This window comes from Symphalangus syndactylus, chromosome 23, assembly GCF_028878055.3.
Source record: "Symphalangus syndactylus isolate Jambi chromosome 23, NHGRI_mSymSyn1-v2.1_pri, whole genome shotgun sequence".
NCBI lineage: Eukaryota > Metazoa > Chordata > Mammalia > Primates > Hylobatidae > Symphalangus > Symphalangus syndactylus.
In genome coordinates, this window is record NC_072445.2 from 31,926,136 (window position 1) to 31,946,876 (window position 20,741).

Here is a 20,741-nt window from a genome sequence, read left to right on the forward strand (position 1 = left end):
CTGCTCAATCAAAAGTAAGCTTCAACTCTGTTAGTTGAACGCACTGAACAAAAAGTACTTTCACAGAATGCTTCTGTGTAGTTTTTATTTGAAGACATTTCATTTTCCACTGTAGGCCTCTTAGCGATATGAATGTCCACTTGCAGTTTCTAATGAAAGAGTGTTTCAGTGCTGCTCAATCAAAACAAAGTTCCAACTCTGTTAGTTGAATGCACAGAACAGAAAGAAGTTTCACAGAATGCTTCTGTGTAGTTTTTATTTGAAGTAAGTCCTTTTTACACTATAGGCCCCCATGCGCTATGATTGTCCACTTGCAGTTTCTACAGAAAGAGTGTTTCTGTGCTGCTCTCTCAAAAGGTGGTTCAACTCTATTAGTTGAATGCACAGAAGAGAAAGAAGTTTCACAGAATGCTTCTGTGTAGTTTTTATTTGTAGATATTCTTTTTTGCAGTATAGGACCCTTAGCGCTATGAATGTCCAATTGCAGTTTCTACAGAAAGAGTGTATCAGAATTGCTCAATCAAAAGTAAGCTTCAACTCTTTTAGTTGATTGCACAGAAGAGAAAGAAGTTTCACTGAATGCTTCTCTGTAGTTTTTGTTTGTAGTTACTCCTTTTTCCAGTATAGGCTCCTTAGTGCTACGAATGTCCACTTGCAGTTTCTACAGAAAGAGTGTTTCAGAACTGCTCAATCAATAGTAATATTCAACTCTGTTAGTTGAATGCACAGAACAGAAAGAAGTTTCGCAGAATGCTTCTGAGTAGTTTTCAGTTGAAGATATCCCTTTTTCCACTATAGGCCCCGTAGAGCTCTGAATGTCCAGTTGCAGTTTCTACAGAAGGAGTGTTTCAGAACTGCTCTGTCAAAGTAAAGTTCAACTCTGTTAGTTGAATGCAAAGAAGAGAAATAAGTTTCACAGAATGCTTCTTTGTAGTTTTTATTTGAAGATATTCCTTTTTCCACTATAAGCCAATTGGAGCTCTCTATGTCCAGTTGCATTTTCCACAGAAAGTGTGTTTCAGCACTGCTCTATCAAAAGTAATATTCATCTCTGTTAGTTGTATGCACAGAACAGAAAGAAATTTCGCAGAATGCTTCAGTGTAGTTTTTATTTGAAGATATTCTTTTTCCACTATAGGCCCCTTAGGGCTCCGAATGTCCACTTGCAGTTTCTACAGAAACAGTGTTTCAGAACTGTTCAATCACAAGAAAGCTTCAACTCGGTTAGTTGAATGCACAGAACAGAAAGAAGTTTCGCAGAATGCTTCTGAGTAGTTTTAATTTGAAGATATTTTTTTTCCACTCTAACCCCAATAGCGCTCTGAGTGTCCACTTGTAGTTTCTACAGAAACAGTCTTTCAGAACTGCTCTGCCAAAAGTAATATTCAACTCTGTTACTTGAATGCACAGAACACAAAGAAGTTTCGCAGAATGCTTCTGTGTAGTTTTTATTTGAAGATATTCCATTTTCCACTATAGGACCCTTAGGGCTCAGAATGTTCAATTACACTTTCTACTGAAACGGTGTTTCAGAACTTCTCAATCAAAAGTAAGCTTCAACTCTGTTAGTTGAATTCACAGAACAGAAAGCAGTTTCAAAAAATCCTTCTGTGTAGTTTTTATTTGAAGATATTACTTTTGCCACTATAGTCCTCTTGGGACTCCGAATATCCACTTGCAGATTCCACAGAAACTGTGTTTCAGAACTGCTCTATCAAAAGTAAGCTTCAACTCTGTTAGTTGAACGCACTGAACAAAAAGTACTTTCACAGAATGCTTCTGTGTAGTTTTTATTTGAAGACATTACATTTTCCACTGTAGGCCTCTTAGCGGTATGAATGTCCACTTGCAGTTAATAATGAAAGAGTGTTTCAGTGCTGCTCAATCAAAACAAAGTTCCAACTCTATTAGCTGAATGCACAGAACAGAAAGAAGTTTCACAGAATGCTTCTGTGTAGTTTTTATTTGAAGTAAGTCCTTTTTACACTATAGGCCCCCATGCGCTATGATTGCCAACTTGCAGTTTCTACAGAAAGAGTGTTTCTGTGCTGCTCTCTCAAAAGGTGGTTCAACTCTATTAGTTGAATGCACAGAAGAGAAAGAAGTTTCACAGAATGCTTCTGTGTAGTTTTTATTTGTAGATATTCTTTTTTGCGTTATAGGACCCTTAGCGCTATGAATGTCCAATTGCAGTTTCTACAGAAAGAGTGTATCAGAATTGCTCAATCAAAAGTAAGCTTCAACTCTTTTAGTTGATTGCACAGAAGAGAAAGAAGTTTCACTGAATGCTTCTGTGTAGTTTTTGTTTGTAGTTACTCCTTTTTCCAGTATAGGCTCCTTAGTGCTACGAATGTCCACTTGCAGTTTCTACAGAAAGAGTGTTTCAGAACTGCTCAATCAATAGTAATGTTGAACTCTGTTAGTTGAATGCACAGAACAGAAAGAAGTTTCGCAGAATGCTTCTGAGTAGTTTTTAGTTGAAGATATCCCTTTTTCCACTATAAGCCCCGTAGAGCTCTGAATGTCCAGTTGCACTTTCTACAGAAAGAGTGTTTCAGAACTGCTCTGTCAAAAGTAATGTTCAACTCTGTTAGTTGAATGCACGGAACAGAAAGAAGTTTCGGAGAATGCTTCTGTGTAGTTTTTATTTGAAGATATTCCTTTTTCCACTATAAGCCAATTAGAGCTCTGTATGTCCAGTTGCATTTTCCACAGAAAGTGTGTTTCAGCACTGCTCTATAAAAAGTAATATTCATCTCTGTTAGTTGAATGCACAGAACAGAAAGAAGTTTCGGATAATACTTCTGTGTAGTTTTTATTTGAAGATATTCCTTTTTCCACTATAGGCCACTTAGGGTTCCAAATGTCCACTTGCAGTTTCTTCAGAAAGAGCGTCTCAGAACTGCTCAATCAAATGTAAAGTTCAACTCTGTTAGTTGAATGCAAAGAACAGAAATAAGTTTCACAGAATGCTTCTTTGTAGTTTTTATTTGAAGATATTCCTTTTCCCACTATAAGCCAATTAGAGCTCTGTATGTCCAGTTGCATTTTCCACAGAAAGGGTGTTTCAGCACTGCTCTATCAAAAGTAATATTCATCTCTGTTAGTTGAATGCACAGAACAGAAAGAAATTTCGCAAAATGCTTCAGTGTAGTTTTTATTTGAAGATATTCTTTTTCCACTATAGGCCCCTTAGGGCTCTGAATGTCCACTTGCAGTTTCTACAGAAACAGTGTTTCAGAACTGTTCAATCACAAGAAAGCTTCAACTCTGTTAGTTGAATGCACAGAACAGAAAGGAGTTTCGCAGAATGCTTCTGAGTAGTTTTAATTTGAAGATATTCTTTTTTCCACTCTAAGCCCAAGAGCGCTCTGAGTGTCCACTTGTAGTTTCTACAGAAACAGTCTTTCAGAACTGCTCTACCAAAAGTAATATTCAACTCTGTTACTTGAATGCACAGAACACAAAGAAGTTTCGCAGAATGCTTCTGTGTAGTTTTTATTTGAAGATATTCCATTTTCCACTAGAGGAACCTTAGGGCTCAGAATGTCCACTTACAGTTTCTACTGAAACGGTGTTTCAGAACTTCTCAATCAAACGTAAGCTTCAACTCTGTTAGTTGAATTCACAGAACAGAAAGCAGTTTCAAAAAATCCTTCTGTGTAGTTTTTATTTGAAGGTATTACTTTTGCCATTATGGTCCTCTTGGGACTCCGAATATCCACTTGCAGATTCCACAGAAACTGTGTTTCAGAACTGCTCAATCAAAAGTAAGCTTCAACTCTGTTAGTTGAACGCACTGAACAAAAAGTACTTTCACAGAATGCTTCTGTGTAGTTTTTATTTGAAGACATTTCATTTTCCACTGTAGGCATCTTAGCGGTATGAATGTCCACTTGCAGTTTCTAATGAAAGAGTGTTTCAGTGCTGCTCAATCAAAACAAAGTTCCAACTCTGTTAGTTGAATGCACAGAACAGAAAGAAGTTTCACAGAATGCTTCTGTGTAGTTTTTATTTGAAGTAAGTCCTTTTTACACTATAGGCCCCCATGCGCTATGATTGTCCACTTGCAGTTTCTACAGAAAGAGTGTTTCTGTGCTGCTCTCTCAAAAGGTGGTTCAACTCTATTAGTTGAATGCACAGAAGAGAAAGAAGTTTCACAGAATGCTTCTGTGTAGTTTTTATTTGTAGATATTCTTTTTTGCGGTATAGGCCCCTTAGCGCTATGAATGTCCAATTGCAGTTTCTACAGAAAGAGTGTATCAGAATTGCTCAATCAAAAGTAAGCTTCAACTCTTTTAGTTGATTGCACAGAAGAGAAAGAAGTTTCACTGAATGATTCTGTGTAGTTTTTGTTTGTAGTTACTACTTTTTCCACTATAGGCTCCTTAGTGCTACGATTGTCCACTTGCAGTTTCTACAGAAAGAGTGTTTCAGAACTGCTCAATCAATAGTAATGTTGAACTCTGTTAGTTGAATGCACAGAACAGAAAGAAGTTTCGCAGAATGCTTCTGAGTAGTTTTTAGTTGAAGATATCCCTTTTTCCACTATAAGCCCCGTAGAGCTCTGAATGTCCAGTTGCAGTTTCTACAGAAAGAGTGTTTCAGAACTGCTCTGTCAAAAGTAATGTTCAACTCTGTTAGTTGAATGCACGGAACAGAAAGAAGTTTCGGAGAATGCTTCTGTGTAGTTTTTATTTGAAGATATTCCTTTTTCCACTATAAGCCAATTAGAGCTCTGTATGTCCAGTTGCATTTTCCACAGAAAGTGTGTTTCAGCACTGCTCTATCAAAAGTAATATTCATCTCTGTTAGTTGAATGCACAGAACAGAAAGAAGTTTCGGAGAATGCTTCTGTGTAGTTTTTATTTGAAGATATTCCTTTTTCCACTATAGGCCACTTAGGGTTCCAAATGTCCACTTGCAGTTTCTTCAGAAAGAGCGTCTCAGAACTGCTCAATCAAAAGTAAAGTTCAACGCTGTTAGTTGAATGCAAAGAACAGAAATAAGTTTCACAGAATGCTTCTTTGTAGTTTTTATTTGAAGATATTCCTTTTTCCACTATAAGCCAATTAGAGCTCTGTATGTCCAGTTGCATTTTCCACAGAAAGGGTGTTTCAGCACTGCTCTATCAAAAGTAATATTCATCTCTGTTAGTTGAATGCACAGAACAGAAAGAAATTTCGCAGAATGCTTCAGTGTAGTTTTTATTTGAAGATATTCTTTTTCCACTATAGGCCCCTTAGGGCTCTGAATGTCCACTTGCAGTTTCTACAGAAACAGTGTTTCAGAACTGTTCAATCACAAGAAAGCTTCAACTCTGTTAGTTGAATGCACAGAACAGAAAGGAGTTTCACAGAATGCTTCTGAGTAGTTTTAATTTGAAGATATTCTTTTTTCCACTCTAAGCCCAAGAGCGCTCTGAGTGTCCACTTGTAGTTTCTACAGAAACAGTCTTTCAGAACTGCTCTACCAAAACTAATATTCAACTCTGTTACTTGAATGCACAGAACACAAAGAAGTTTCGCAGAATGCTTCTGTGTAGTTTTTATTTGAAGATATTCCATTTTCCACTATAGGACCCTTAGGGCTCAGAATGTCCACTTACAGTTTCTACTGAAACGGTGTTTCAGAACTTCTCAATCAAACGTAAGCTTCAACTCTGTTAGTTGAATTCACAGAACAGAAAGCAGTTTCAAAAAATCCTTCTGTGTAGTTTTTATTTGAAGGTATTACTTTTGCCACTATGGTGCTCTGGGGACTCCGAATATCCACTTGCAGATTCCACAGAAACTGTGTTTCAGAACTGCTCAATCAAAAGTAAGCTTCAACTCTGTTAGTTGAACGCACTGAACAAAAAGTACTTTCAGAGAATGCTTCTGTGTAGTTTTTATTTGAAGACATTTCATTTTCCACTGTAGGCCTCTTAGCGGTATGAATGTCCACTTGCAGTTTCTAATGAAAGAGTGTTTCAGTGCTGCTCAATCAAAACAATGTTCCAACTCTGTTAGTTGAATGCACAGAACAGAAAGAAGTTTCACAGAATGCTTCTGTGTAGTTTTTATTTGAAGTAAGTCCTTTTTACACTATAGGCCCCCATGCGCTATGATTGTCCACTTGCAGTTTCTACAGAAAGAGTGTTTCTGTGCTGCTCTCTCAAAAGGTGGTTCAACTCCATTAGTTGAATGCACAGAAGAGAAAGAAGTTTCACAGAATGCTTCTGTGTAGTTTTTATTTGTAGATATTCTTTTTTGCGGTATAGGACCCTTAGCGCTATGAATGTCCAATTGCAGTTTCTACAGAAAGAGTGTATCAGAATTGCTCAATCAAAAGTAAGCTTCAACTCTTTTAGTTGATTGCACAGAAGAGAAAGAAGTTTCACTGAATGCATCTCTGTAGTTTTTGTTTGTAGTTACTCCTTTTTCCAGTATAGGCTCCTTAGTGCTACGAATGTCCACTTGCAGTTTGTACAGAAAGAGTGTTTCAGAACTGCTCAATCAATAGTAATGTTCAACTCTGTTAGTTGAATGCACAGAACAGAAAGAAGTTTCGCAGAATGCTTCTGAGTAGTTTTCAGTTGAAGATATCCCTTTTTCCACTATAAGCCCCGTAGAGCTCTGAATGTCCAGTTGCAGTTTCTACAGAAGGAGTGTTTCAGAACTGCTCTGTCAAAGTAAAGTTCAACTCTGTTAGTTGAATGCAAAGAAGAGAAATAAGTTTCACAGAATGCTTCTTTGTAGTTTTTATTTGAAGATATTCCTTTTTCCACTATAAGCCAATTGGAGCTCTCTATGTCCAGTTGCATTTTCCACAGAAAGTGTGTTTCAGCACTGCTCTATCAAAAGTAATATTCATCTCTGTTAGTTGTATGCACAGAACAGAAAGAAATTTCGCAGAATGCTTCAGTGTAGTTTTTATTTGAAGATATTCTTTTTCCACTATAGGCCCCTTAGGGCTCCGAATGTCCACTTGCAGTTTCTACAGAAACAGTGTTTCAGAACTGTTCAATCACAAGAAAGCTTCAACTCGGTTAGTTGAATGCACAGAACAGAAAGAAGTTTCGCAGAATGCTTCTGAGTAGTTTTAATTTGAAGATATTTTTTTTCCACTCTAACCCCAATAGCGCTCTGAGTGTCCACTTGTAGTTTCTACAGAAACAGTCTTTCAGAACTGCTCTGCCAAAAGTAATATTCAACTCTGTTACTTGAATGCACAGAACACAAAGAAGTTTCGCAGAATGCTTCTGTGTAGTTTTTATTTGAAGATATTCCATTTTCCACTATAGGACCCTTAGGGCTCAGAATGTTCAATTACACTTTCTACTGAAACGGTGTTTCAGAACTTCTCAATCAAAAGTAAGCTTCAACTCTGTTAGTTGAATTCACAGAACAGAAAGCAGTTTCAAAAAATCCTTCTGTGTAGTTTTTATTTGAAGATATTACTTTTGCCACTATAGTCCTCTTGGGACTCCGAATATCCACTTGCAGATTCCACAGAAACTGTGTTTCAGAACTGCTCTATCAAAAGTAAGCTTCAACTCTGTTAGTTGAACGCACTGAACAAAAAGTACTTTCACAGAATGCTTCTGTGTAGTTTTTATTTGAAGACATTACATTTTCCACTGTAGGCCTCTTAGCGGTATGAATGTCCACTTGCAGTTAATAATGAAAGAGTGTTTCAGTGCTGCTCAATCAAAACAAAGTTCCAACTCTATTAGCTGAATGCACAGAACAGAAAGAAGTTTCACAGAATGCTTCTGTGTAGTTTTTATTTGAAGTAAGTCCTTTTTACACTATAGGCCCCCATGCGCTATGATTGCCAACTTGCAGTTTCTACAGAAAGAGTGTTTCTGTGCTGCTCTCTCAAAAGGTGGTTCAACTCTATTAGTTGAATGCACAGAAGAGAAAGAAGTTTCACAGAATGCTTCTGTGTAGTTTTTATTTGTAGATATTCTTTTTTGCGTTATAGGACCCTTAGCGCTATGAATGTCCAATTGCAGTTTCTACAGAAAGAGTGTATCAGAATTGCTCAATCAAAAGTAAGCTTCAACTCTTTTAGTTGATTGCACAGAAGAGAAAGAAGTTTCACTGAATGCTTCTGTGTAGTTTTTGTTTGTAGTTACTCCTTTTTCCAGTATAGGCTCCTTAGTGCTACGAATGTCCACTTGCAGTTTCTACAGAAAGAGTGTTTCAGAACTGCTCAATCAATAGTAATGTTGAACTCTGTTAGTTGAATGCACAGAACAGAAAGAAGTTTCGCAGAATGCTTCTGAGTAGTTTTTAGTTGAAGATATCCCTTTTTCCACTATAAGCCCCGTAGAGCTCTGAATGTCCAGTTGCACTTTCTACAGAAAGAGTGTTTCAGAACTGCTCTGTCAAAAGTAATGTTCAACTCTGTTAGTTGAATGCACGGAACAGAAAGAAGTTTCGGAGAATGCTTCTGTGTAGTTTTTATTTGAAGATATTCCTTTTTCCACTATAAGCCAATTAGAGCTCTGTATGTCCAGTTGCATTTTCCACAGAAAGTGTGTTTCAGCACTGCTCTATAAAAAGTAATATTCATCTCTGTTAGTTGAATGCACAGAACAGAAAGAAGTTTCGGATAATACTTCTGTGTAGTTTTTATTTGAAGATATTCCTTTTTCCACTATAGGCCACTTAGGGTTCCAAATGTCCACTTGCAGTTTCTTCAGAAAGAGCGTCTCAGAACTGCTCAATCAAATGTAAAGTTCAACTCTGTTAGTTGAATGCAAAGAACAGAAATAAGTTTCACAGAATGCTTCTTTGTAGTTTTTATTTGAAGATATTCCTTTTCCCACTATAAGCCAATTAGAGCTCTGTATGTCCAGTTGCATTTTCCACAGAAAGGGTGTTTCAGCACTGCTCTATCAAAAGTAATATTCATCTCTGTTAGTTGAATGCACAGAACAGAAAGAAATTTCGCAAAATGCTTCAGTGTAGTTTTTATTTGAAGATATTCTTTTTCCACTATAGGCCCCTTAGGGCTCTGAATGTCCACTTGCAGTTTCTACAGAAACAGTGTTTCAGAACTGTTCAATCACAAGAAAGCTTCAACTCTGTTAGTTGAATGCACAGAACAGAAAGGAGTTTCGCAGAATGCTTCTGAGTAGTTTTAATTTGAAGATATTCTTTTTTCCACTCTAAGCCCAAGAGCGCTCTGAGTGTCCACTTGTAGTTTCTACAGAAACAGTCTTTCAGAACTGCTCTACCAAAAGTAATATTCAACTCTGTTACTTGAATGCACAGAACACAAAGAAGTTTCGCAGAATGCTTCTGTGTAGTTTTTATTTGAAGATATTCCATTTTCCACTAGAGGAACCTTAGGGCTCAGAATGTCCACTTACAGTTTCTACTGAAACGGTGTTTCAGAACTTCTCAATCATACGTAAGCTTCAACTCTGTTAGTTGAATTCACAGAACAGAAAGCAGTTTCAAAAAATCCTTCTGTGTAGTTTTTATTTGAAGGTATTACTTTTGCCACTATGGTCCTCTTGGGACTCCGAATATCCACTTGCAGATTCCACAGAAACTGTGTTTCAGAACTGCTCAATCAAAAGTAAGCTTCAACTCTGTTAGTTGAACGCACTGAACAAAAAGTACTTTCACAGAATGCTTCTGTGTAGTTTTTATTTGAAGACATTTCATTTTCCACTGTAGGCATCTTAGCGGTATGAATGTCCACTTGCAGTTTCTAATGAAAGAGTGTTTCAGTGCTGCTCAATCAAAACAAAGTTCCAACTCTGTTAGTTGAATGCACAGAACAGAAAGAAGTTTCACAGAATGCTTCTGTGTAGTTTTTATTTGAAGTAAGTCCTTTTTACACTATAGGCCCCCATGCGCTATGATTGTCCACTTGCAGTTTCTACAGAAAGAGTGTTTCTGTGCTGCTCTCTCAAAAGGTGGTTCAACTCTATTAGTTGAATGCACAGAAGAGAAAGAAGTTTCACAGAATGCTTCTGTGTAGTTTTTATTTGTAGATATTCTTTTTTGCGGTATAGGCCCCTTAGCGCTATGAATGTCCAATTGCAGTTTCTACAGAAAGAGTGTATCAGAATTGCTCAATCAAAAGTAAGCTTCAACTCTTTTAGTTGATTGCACAGAAGAGAAAGAAGTTTCACTGAATGATTCTGTGTAGTTTTTGTTTGTAGTTACTACTTTTTCCACTATAGGCTCCTTAGTGCTACGATTGTCCACTTGCAGTTTCTACAGAAAGAGTGTTTCAGAACTGCTCAATCAATAGTAATGTTGAACTCTGTTAGTTGAATGCACAGAACAGAAAGAAGTTTCGCAGAATGCTTCTGAGTAGTTTTTAGTTGAAGATATCCCTTTTTCCACTATAAGCCCCGTAGAGCTCTGAATGTCCAGTTGCAGTTTCTACAGAAAGAGTGTTTCAGAACTGCTCTGTCAAAAGTAATGTTCAACTCTGTTAGTTGAATGCACGGAACAGAAAGAAGTTTCGGAGAATGCTTCTGTGTAGTTTTTATTTGAAGATATTCCTTTTTCCACTATAAGCCAATTAGAGCTCTGTATGTCCAGTTGCATTTTCCACAGAAAGTGTGTTTCAGCACTGCTCTATCAAAAGTAATATTCATCTCTGTTAGTTGAATGCACAGAACAGAAAGAAGTTTCGGAGAATGCTTCTGTGTAGTTTTTATTTGAAGATATTCCTTTTTCCACTATAGGCCACTTAGGGTTCCAAATGTCCACTTGCAGTTTCTTCAGAAAGAGCGTCTCAGAACTGCTCAATCAAAAGTAAAGTTCAACGCTGTTAGTTGAATGCAAAGAACAGAAATAAGTTTCACAGAATGCTTCTTTGTAGTTTTTATTTGAAGATATTCCTTTTTCCACTATAAGCCAATTAGAGCTCTGTATGTCCAGTTGCATTTTCCACAGAAAGGGTGTTTCAGCACTGCTCTATCAAAAGTAATATTCATCTCTGTTAGTTGAATGCACAGAACAGAAAGAAATTTCGCAGAATGCTTCAGTGTAGTTTTTATTTGAAGATATTCTTTTTCCACTATAGGCCCCTTAGGGCTCTGAATGTCCACTTGCAGTTTCTACAGAAACAGTGTTTCAGAACTGTTCAATCACAAGAAAGCTTCAACTCTGTTAGTTGAATGCACAGAACAGAAAGGAGTTTCACAGAATGCTTCTGAGTAGTTTTAATTTGAAGATATTCTTTTTTCCACTCTAAGCCCAAGAGCGCTCTGAGTGTCCACTTGTAGTTTCTACAGAAACAGTCTTTCAGAACTGCTCTACCAAAACTAATATTCAACTCTGTTACTTGAATGCACAGAACACAAAGAAGTTTCGCAGAATGCTTCTGTGTAGTTTTTATTTGAAGATATTCCATTTTCCACTATAGGACCCTTAGGGCTCAGAATGTCCACTTACAGTTTCTACTGAAACGGTGTTTCAGAACTTCTCAATCAAACGTAAGCTTCAACTCTGTTAGTTGAATTCACAGAACAGAAAGCAGTTTCAAAAAATCCTTCTGTGTAGTTTTTATTTGAAGGTATTACTTTTGCCACTATGGTGCTCTGGGGACTCCGAATATCCACTTGCAGATTCCACAGAAACTGTGTTTCAGAACTGCTCAATCAAAAGTAAGCTTCAACTCTGTTAGTTGAACGCACTGAACAAAAAGTACTTTCAGAGAATGCTTCTGTGTAGTTTTTATTTGAAGACATTTCATTTTCCACTGTAGGCCTCTTAGCGGTATGAATGTCCACTTGCAGTTTCTAATGAAAGAGTGTTTCAGTGCTGCTCAATCAAAACAATGTTCCAACTCTGTTAGTTGAATGCACAGAACAGAAAGAAGTTTCACAGAATGCTTCTGTGTAGTTTTTATTTGAAGTAAGTCCTTTTTACACTATAGGCCCCCATGCGCTATGATTGTCCACTTGCAGTTTCTACAGAAAGAGTGTTTCTGTGCTGCTCTCTCAAAAGGTGGTTCAACTCCATTAGTTGAATGCACAGAAGAGAAAGAAGTTTCACAGAATGCTTCTGTGTAGTTTTTATTTGTAGATATTCTTTTTTGCGGTATAGGACCCTTAGCGCTATGAATGTCCAATTGCAGTTTCTACAGAAAGAGTGTATCAGAATTGCTCAATCAAAAGTAAGCTTCAACTCTTTTAGTTGATTGCACAGAAGAGAAAGAAGTTTCACTGAATGCATCTCTGTAGTTTTTGTTTGTAGTTACTCCTTTTTCCAGTATAGGCTCCTTAGTGCTACGAATGTCCACTTGCAGTTTCTACAGAAAGAGTGTTTCAGAACTGCTCAATCAATAGTAATGTTCAACTCTGTTAGTTGAATGCACAGAACAGAAAGAAGTTTCGCAGAATGCTTCTGAGTAGTTTTTAGTTGAAGATATCCCTTTTTCCACTATAAGCCCCGTAGAGCTCTGAATGTCCAGTTGCAGTTTCTACAGAAAGAGTGTTTCACAACTGCTCTGTCAAAGTAAATTTCAACTCTGTTAGTTGAATGCAAAGAAGAGAAATAAGTTTCACAGAATGCTTCTTTGTAGTTTTTATTTGAAGATATTCCTTTTTCCACTATAAGCCAATTGGAGCTCTCTATGTCCAGTTGCATTTTCCACAGAAAGTGTGTTTCAGCACTGCTCTATCAAAAGTAATATTCATCTCTGTTAGTTGTATGCACAGAACAGAAAGAAATTTCGCAGAATGCTTCAGTGTAGTTTTTATTTGAAGATATTCTTTTTCCACTATAGGCCCCTTAGGGCTCCGAATGTCCACTTGCAGTTTCTACAGAAACAGTGTTTCAGAACTGTTCAATCACAAGAAAGCTTCAACTCTGTTAGTTTAAGGCACAGAACAGAAAGAAGTTTCGCAGAATGCTTCTGAGTAGTTTTAATTTGAAGATATTCTTTTTTCCACTCTAAGCCCAATAGCGCTCTGAGTGTCCACTTGTAGTTTCTACAGAAACAGTCTTTCAGAACTGCTCTACCAAAAGTAATATTCAACTCTGTTACTTGAATGCACAGAACACAAAGAAGTTTCGCAGAATGCTTCTGTGCAGTTTTTATTTGAAGATATTCCGTTTTCCACTATAGGACCCTTAGGGCTCAGAATGTCCACTTACAGTTTCTACTGAAACGGTGTTTCAGAACTTCTCAATCAAAAGTAAGCTTCAACTCTGTTAGTTGAATTCACAGAACAGAAAGCAGTTTCAAAAAATGCTTCTGTGTAGTTTTTACTTGAAGATATTACTTTTGCCACTATAGTTCTCTTGGGGCTCCGAATATGGACTTGCAGTTTCCACAGAAACTGTGTTTCAGAACTGCTCAGTCTAAAGTAAGCTTCAACTCTGTTAGTTGAACGCACTGAACAAAAAGTACTTTCACAGAATGCTTCTGTGTAGTTTTTATTTGAAGACATTTCATTTTCCACTGTAGTCCTCTTAGCGGTATGAATGTCCACTTGCAGTTTCTAATGAAAGAGTGTTTCAGTGCTGCTCAATCAAAACAAAGTTCCAACTCTGTTAGTTGAATGCACAGAACAGAAAGAAGTTTCACAGAATGCTTCTGTGTAGTTTTTATTTGAAGTAAGTCCTTTTTACACTATAGGACCCCATGCGCTAAGATTGTCCACTTGCAGTTTCTACAGAAAGAGTGTTTCTGTGCTGCTCTCTCAAAAGGTGGTTCAACTCTATTAGTTGAATGCACAGAAGAGAAAGAAGTTTCACATAATGCTTCTGTGTAGTTTTTATTTGTAGGTATTCTTTTTTGCGGTATAGGACCCTTAGCGCTATGAATGTCCAATTGCAGTTTCTACAGAAAGAGTGTATCAGAATTGCTCAATCAAAAGTAAGCTTCAACTCTTTTAGTTGATTGCACAGAAGAGAAAGAAGTTTCACTGAATAGTTCTGTGTAGTTTTTGTTTGTAGTTACTCCTTTTTCCAGTATAGGCTCCTTAGTGCTACGAATGTCCACTTGCAGTTTCTACAGAAAGAGTGTTTCAGAACTGCTCAATCAATAGTAATGTTCAACTCTGTTAGTTAAATGCACAGAACAGAAAGAAGTTTCGCAGAATGCTTCTCAGTAGTTTTTAGTTGAAGATATCCCTTTTTCCACTATAAGCCCCGTAGAGCTCTGAATGTCCAGTTGCAGTTTCTACAGAAAGAGTGTTTCAGAACTGCTCTGTCAAAAGTAAAGTTCAACTCTGTTAGTTGAATGCAAAGAAGAGAAATAAGTTTCACAGAATGCTTCTTTGTAGTTTTTATTTGAAGATATTCCTTTTTCCACTATAAGCCAATTAGAGCTCTGTATGTCCAGTTGCATTTTCCACAGAAAGTGTGTTTCAGCACTGCTCTATCAAAAGTAATATTCATCTCTGTTAGTTGAATGCACAGAACAGAAAGAAATTTCGCAGAATGCTTCAGTGTAGTTTTTATTTGAAGATATTCTTTTTCCACTATAGGCCCCTTAGGTCTCCGAATGTCCACTTGCAGTTTCTACAGAAACAGTGTTTCAGAACTGTTCAATCACAAGAAAGCTTCAACTCTGTTAGTTGAATGCACAGAACAGAAAGAAGTTTCGCAGAATGCTTCTGAGTAGTTTTAATTTGAAGATATTCTTTTTTCCACTCTAAGCCCAATAGCGCTCTGAGTGTCCACTTGTAGTTTCTACAGAAACAGTCCTTCAGAACTGCTCTACCAAAAGTAATATTCAACTCTGTTACTTGATTGCACAGAACACAAAGAAGTTTCGCAGAATGCTTCTGTGTAGTTTTTATTTGAAGATATTCCGTTTTCCACTATAGGACCCTTAGGGCTTAGAATGTCCACTTACATTTTCTACTGAAACGGTGTTTCAGAACTTCTCAATCAAAAGTAAGCTTCAACTCTGTTAGTTGAATTCACAGAACAGAAAGCAGTTTCAAAAAATCCTTCTGTGTAGTTTTTATTTGAAGATATTCCTTTTGCCACTATAGTCCTCTTGGGGCTCCGAATAAGCACTTGCAGATTCCACAGAAACTGTGTTTCAGAACTGCTCAATCAAAAGTAAGCTTCAACTCTGTTAGTTGAACGCACTGAACAAAAAGTACTTTCACAGAATGCTTCTGTGTAGTTTTTATTTGAAGACATTTCATTTTCCAGTGTAGGCCTCTTAGCGGTATGAATGTCCACTTGCAGTTTCTAACGAAAGAGTGTTTCAGTGCTGCTCAATCAAAACAAAGTTCCAACTCTGTTAGTTGAATGCACAGAACAGAAAGAAGTTTCACAGAATGCTTCTGTGTAGTTTTTATTTGAAGTAAGTCCTTTTTACACTATAGGCCCCCATGCGCTATGATTGTCCACTTGCAGTTTCTACAGAAAGAGTGTTTCTGTGCTGCTCTCTCAAAAGGTGGTTCAACTCCATTAGTTGAACGCACAGAAGAGAAAGATGTTTCACAGAATGCTTCTGTGTAGTTTTTATTTGTAGATATTCTTTTTTGCGGTATAGGACCCTTAGCGCTATGAATGTCCAATTGCAGTTTCTACAGAATGAGTGTATCAGAATTGCTCAATCAAAAGTAAGCTTCAACTCTTTTTGTTGATTGCACAGAAGAGAAAGAAGTTTCACTGAATGCTTCTGTGTAGTTTTTGTTTGTAGTAACTCCTTTTTCCAGTATAGGCTCCTTAGTGCTACGAATGTCCACTTGCAGTTTCTACAGAAAGAGTGTTTCAGAACTGCTCAATCAATAGTAATGTTCAACTCTGTTAGTTGAATGCTCAGAACAGAAAGAAGTTTCGCAGAATGCTTCTGAGTAGTTTTTAGTTGAAGATATCCCTTTTTCCACTATAAGCCCCGTAGAGCTCTGAATGTCCAGTTGCAGTTTCTACAGAAAGAGTGTTTCAGAACTGCTCTGTCAAAAGTAATGTTCAACTCTGTTAGTTGAATGCACAGAACAGAAAGAAGTTTCGGAGAATGCTTCTGTGTAGTTTTTATTTGAAGATATTCCTTTTACCACTATAGGCACCTTAGGGTTCCAAATGTCCACTTGCAGTTTCTTCAGAATGAGCGTCTCAGTACTGCTCAATCAAAAGTAAAGTTCAACTCTGTTAGTTGAATGCAAAGAACAGAAATAAGTTTCACAGAATGCTTCTTTGTAGTTTTTATTTGAAGATATTCCTTTTTCCACTATAAGCCAATTAGAGCTCTGTATGTCCAGTTGCATTTTCCACAGAAAGGGTGTTTCAGCACTGCTCTATCAAAAGTAATATTCGTCTCTGTTAGTTGAATGCACAGAACCGAAAGAAATTTCGCAGAATGCTTCAGTGTAGATTTTATTTGAAGATATTCTTTTTCCACTATAGGCCCCTTAGGGCTCCGAATGTCCACTTGCAGTTTCTACAGAAACAGTGTTTCAGAACTGTTCAATCACAAGAAAGCTTCAACTCTGTTAGCTGAATGCACAGAACAGAAAGAAATTTCGCAGAATGCTTCTGAGTAGTTTTAATTTGAAGATATTCCTTTTTCCACTCTAAGCCCAATAGCGCTCTGAGTGTCCACTTGTAGTTTCTACAGAAACAGTCTTTCAGAACTGCTCTACCAAAAGTAATATTCAACTCTGTTACTTGAATGCACAGAACAGAAAGAAGTTTCGCAGAATGCTTCTGTGTAGTTTTTATTTGAAGATATTCCATTTTCCACTATAGGACCCTTAGGGCTCAGAATGTCCACTTAAAGTTTCTACTGAAACGGTGTTTCAGAACTTCTCAATCAAAAGTAAGCTTCAACTCTGTTAGTTGAATTCACAGAACAGAAAGCAGTTTCAAAAAATCCTTCTGTGTAGTTTTTATTTGAAGATATTACTTTTGCCACTATAGTCCTCTTGGGACTCCGAATATCCACTTGCAGATTCCACAGAAACTGTGTTTCAGAACTGCTCAATCAAAAGTAAGCTTCACATCTGTTAGTTGAACGCACTGAACAAAAAGTACTTTCACAGAATGCTTCTGTGTAGTTTTTATTTGAAGACATTTCATTTTCCACTCTAGGCCTCTTAGCGGTATGAATGTCCACTTGCAGTTTCTAATGAAAGAGTGTTTCAGTGCTGCTCAATCAAAACAAACTTCCAACTCTGTTAGTTGAATGCACAGAACAGAAAGAAGTTTCACAGAATGCTTCTGTGTAGTTTTTATTAGAAGATATTCCTTTTTCCACTATAAGCCCGATAGCGCTCTGAGTGTCCCCTTTTAGTTTCTACAGAAACAGTGTTTCAGAACTGCTCTATCAAAAGTAATATTCAACTCTGTTACTTGAATGCACAGAACAGAAAGAAGTTTCACAGAATGCTTCTGCGTAGTTTTTATTTGAAGATATTCCTTTTTCCACTATAGGACACTTAGGGCTTTGAATGTCCACTTACCGTTTCTACAGAAACAAGTTTTCAGAACTGTTAAATCTAAAGTAAGCTTCAAATCTGTTAGTTGAATGGAAAGAACATAAATAAGTTTCACAGAATGTTTATGTGTAGTTTTTTTTTGAAGATATACTTTTTCCACTATAAGCCCATTAGCGCTCTGTATGTCCAGTTGCAGTTTCCACAGAAAGAGTGTTTCAGAACTGCTCTATCAAAGCAATATTCATCTCTGTTAGCTGAATGCACAGAACAGAAAGAAGTTTCACAGAATGCTTCTGTGTAGTTTTTCTTTGAAGATATTCCTTTTTCCGCTATAGGCCCCTTAGGGCTCCGAATGTCCACTTGCAGTTTCTACAGAAACAGTGTTTCAGAACACTTCAATCAAAAGTAAACTTCAATTCTGTTAGTTGAAAGCACAGAATAGAAAGAAGTTTCACAGAATCCTTCCGAGTAGTTTTTATTTGAAGATATTCCTTTTTCCACTATAAGCCCAATAGCGCTCTGAGTGTCCACTTGTAGTTTCTACAGAAACAGTGTTTCAGAACTGCTCTATCAAAAGTAATATTCAACTCTGTTACTTGAATGCACAGAACAGAAAGTAGTTTCGCAGAATGCTTCTGTGTAGTTTTTATTTGAAAATATTCCTTTTTCCACTATAGGACCCTTAGGGCTCCGAATGTCCACTTACAGTTTCTACAGAAACAGTGTTTCAGAACTGCTCAATCAAAAGTAAGCTTCAACTCTGTTAGTTGAATTCACAGAACAGAAAGCAGTTTCATAAAATGCTTCTGTGTAGTTTTTATTTGAAGATATTCCTTTTTCCACTATAAGCCCAATAGCGCTCTGAGTGTCCACTTGTAGTTTCTACAGAAACAGAGTTTCAGAACTGCTCTATCAAAAGTAATATTCAACTCTGTTACTTGAATGCACACAACAGAAAGTAGTTTCGCAGAATGCTTCGGTGTAGTTTTTATTTGAAAATATTCCTTTTTCCACTATAGTCCTCTTGGGGCTCCGAATATGCACTTGCAGTTTCCACAGAAACTGTGTTTCAGAACTGCTCAATCAAAAGTAAGCTTCAACTCTGTTAGTTGAACGCACTGAACAAAAAGTACTTTCACAAAATGCTTCTGTGTAGTTTTTATTTGAAGACATTTCATTTTCCACTGTAGGCCTCTTAGCGGTATGAATGTCCACTTGCAGTTTCTAATGAAAGAGTGTTTCAGTGCTGCTCAATCAAAACAAAGTTCCAACTCTGTTAGTTGAATGCACAGAACAGAAAGAAGTTTCACAGAATGCTTCTGTGTAGTTTTTATTTGAAGTAAGTCCTTTTTACCCTATAGGCCACCATGCGCAATGATTGTCCACTTGCAGTTTCTACAGAAAGAGTGTTTCTGTGCTGCTCTCTCAAAAGGTGGTTCAACTCTATTAGTTGAATGCACAGAAGAGAAAGAAGTTTCACAGAATGCTTCTGTGTAGTTTTTATTTGTAGATATTCTTTTTTGCGGTATAGGACCCTTAGCGCTATGAATGTCCAATTGCAGTTTCTACAGAAAGAGTGTATCAGAATTGCTCAATCAAAAGTAAGCTTCAACTCTTTTAGTTGATTGCACAGAAGAGAAAGAAGTTTCACTGAATGATTCTGTGTAGTTTTTGTTTGTAGTTACTCCTTTTTCCAGTATAGGCTCCTTAGTGCTACGAATGTCCACTTGCAGTTTCTACAGAAAGAGTGTTTCAGAACTGCTCAATCAATAGTAATGTTCAACTCTGTTAGCTGAATGCACAGAACAGAAAGAAGTTGGGCAGAATGCTTCTGAGTAGTTTTTAGTTGAAGATATCCCTTTTTCAACTATAAGCCCCGTAGAGCTCTGAATGTCCAGTTGCAGTTTCTACAGAAAGAGTGTTTCATAATTGCTCTGTCAAAAGTAATGTTCAACACTGTTAGTTGAATGCACAGAACAGAAAGAAGTTTCAGAGAATGCTTCTGTGTAGTTTTTATTTGAAGATATTCCTTTTTCCACTATAGGCCCCTTACGGTTCCAAATGTCCACTTGCAGTTTCTTCAGAAAGAGCGTCTCAGAACCGCTCAATCAAAAGTAAAGTTCAACTCTGTTAGTTGAATGCACAGAAGAGAAATAAGTTTCACAGAATGCTTCTATGTAGTTTTTATTTGAAGATATTCCTTTTTCCACTATAAGCCAATTAGAGCTCTGTATGTCCAGTTGCATTTTCCACAGAAAGGGTGTTTCAGCACTGCTCTATCAAAAGTAATATTCATCTCTGTTAGTTGAATGCACAGAACAGAAAGAAATTTGGCAGAATGCTTCAGTGTAGTTTTTATTTGAAGATATTCTTTTTCCACTATAGGCCCCTTAGGGCTCCGAATGTCCACTTGCAGTTTCTACAGAAACAATGTTTCAGAACTGTTCAATCGCAAGAAAGCTTCAACTCTGTTAGTTGAATGCACAGAACAGAGAGAAGTTTCGCAGAATGCTTCTGAGTAGTTTTAATTTGAAGATATTCTTTTTTCCACTCTAAGCCCAATAGCGCTCTGAGTGTCCACTTGTAGTTTCTACAGAAACAGTCTTTCAGAACTTCTCTACCAAAAGTAATATTCAACTCTGTTACTTGAATGCACAGAACACAAAGATGTTTCGCAGAATGCTTCTGTGTAGTTTTTATTTGAAGATATTCCATTTTCCACTATAGGACCCTTAGGGCTCAGAATGTCCACTTACAGTTTCTACTGAAACGGTGTTTCAGAACTTCTCAATCAAAAGTAAGCTTCAACTCTGTTAGTTGAATTCACAGAACAGAAAGCAGTTTCAAAAAATCCTTCTGTGTAGTTTTTATTTGAAGATATTACTTTTGGCACTATAGTCCTCTTGGTACTCCGCATATCCACTTGCAGATTCCACAGAAACTGTGTTTCAGAACTGCTCAATCAAAAGTAAGCTTCAACTCCGTTAGTTGAACGCACTGAACAAAAAGTACTTTCAGAGAATGCTTCTGTGTAGTTTTTATTTGAAGACATTTCATTTTCCACTGTAGGCCTCTTAGCGGTATGAATGTCCACTTGCAGTTTCTAATGAAAGAGTGTTTCAGTGCTGCTCAATCAAAACAAAGTTCCAGCTCTGTTTGTTGAATGCACAGAACAGAAAGAAGTTTCACAGAATGCTTCTGTGTAGTTTTCATTTGAAGTAAGTCCTTTTTACACTATAGGCCCCCATGCCCTATGATTGTCCACTTGCAGTTTCTACAGAAAGAGTGTTTCTGTGCTGCTCTATCAAAAGTAGGTTCAACTCTGTTAGTTGAATGCACAGAAGACAAAGAAGTTTCACAGAATGCTTCTGTG